Below are 1,599 nucleotides of genomic sequence, written 5' to 3'. Positions count from 1 at the left end.
AAAATCCCCATTCCCTGTTTCCTTGTGGCTGCAGCTTGGAACACCCACCCAGAATTAAGGACTTTCTGACCACCCTGCTGAATGACACTGGGAGGAGATTTGTGAGAAAGGGAGGAAATTGTATTTCAATAGTAAATAAAAGGCGCAAAATTATTGCTTTCTGTCACATTTGTTTTCAGTCAGTTGCACTTCTGGTCCCAGGCCAGAGAAAAGGGTGGGGCAGGGGGCTGGGAGAGGCGGGGGGGCCGGGAAAAGGTTGCGTTGGTGCTCGATGAAGAGATGCAGGGGGGTCTGGGTTCTCAGGAATGGGGGTGCCAGGGGGATCTCAGGGTCATGAAAATGAGGGGGGGAGGGCAGGGACGTGGAGAGGTAGAATGGAGTTCCAGGGGGTCCTTGAGCCCAGGAAAGGGGAGTCCAGGGTTTCCCAAAAAGGGGGGACCAGAGTGGGGTCACCCGGGATGTTCGGAAAGGGGGAGCTCAGGGGGTCTCTGGTTTTGCAGAAAGGTGTGCCTGGGAAAGGCAGGAATGGGAGACCAAGGCGTTCCACGTTGTCCCAGAGTCAAGCCCACGCCAAGTCTGGAGGCTGGGAGCCATGGGATGGCCGGGAAAAAGGGAGCAGCGGGTCATGATGTCCGAACAGGAGGATTCAGGGGGCCCCTGTGCAGGCTAAGGGGAGCAGGGGGGTCCGGTGCTGGCAGTGGCGGTTCAGGGTCCCGGTGCTGGGGGTCCCACTCCCCCCTGGCCCCCCACGAGCGCCCTCAGCCCCAGCGCTGGAGCCATCGCGCTGCTCCTCCTCACTGCCAGTGTGATCCCAGGATGATCCCAGTAGAACTCAGTCACCCAGGAGCTGCTCCCAGGATGATCCCAGTACAGCCCAGTCACTCCCAGTCCTGGCATCCCCCCAGGCCTCTCTGCGTTCCGACCTGTCCCGGCTCCATCCCCGCCCCTCCCGGGGGCTGCGAGGGCTGCGGGAGCGGAGGAGGAGGAGGAGGGAGGGAGGAAGAGGCGGAGCTGGGGAGGAGAGGGGGAGGCAGGCGGCTCCGGCGCTGCCTGAACTTGCAGCAGCCTCTTGTCCCCTCCTGTCAGGGAGTTGTGCAGAGCCAGAAGGTTCCCCGTGAGCCTCCTTTTCTCCAGGCTGAGCCCCCTTCCCTGCTGCCTCAGCCCCTCCTGCTGTTCCAGCCAGAGTCGGATACTAGTGCTGCAAAGAGCACTGTACAGACCTGGCATAGGTGCCTTTATCCGCACATTTTAACCTTTCATTAGTTACACAAAGACTCTTGGGAAGGCCCAAACTGCAGTCAGTCGCCGCAGTGCCAATCTCCTTTGCAAATCCCTGCGGCCCCGCCCGGCCCCGCACTCGGTGCCGCGGTTGCCCGGAACCGCGCCCGGGCCCTCAGCGTCTGTGACAGCGGCGCGGCCTCAGTTGCCTGAGAGCGCGGCCCTGGCTGGGTGTGCGCAGCCTGGGCTCCTGCAGGCGGCTGCAGCGGGCCATTCGCCAGGTGAATTGTCGGCGTAGAGAATTGCTAAAGGTGCAGAGCATTGGCCTCTGCGAAAAGCGCCGCAGCATGCAGAACACTGGTGTCTGCTAGGGAGTCCTGA

Source organism: Melozone crissalis, unplaced genomic scaffold (genome assembly GCF_028551555.1).
Source record: "Melozone crissalis strain CALT ecotype California unplaced genomic scaffold, PUWL_Pcris_2 ptg000201l_1, whole genome shotgun sequence".
NCBI classification, from domain to species: domain Eukaryota; kingdom Metazoa; phylum Chordata; class Aves; order Passeriformes; family Passerellidae; genus Melozone; species Melozone crissalis.
Note: the sequence above shows the minus strand (reverse complement) of the source record.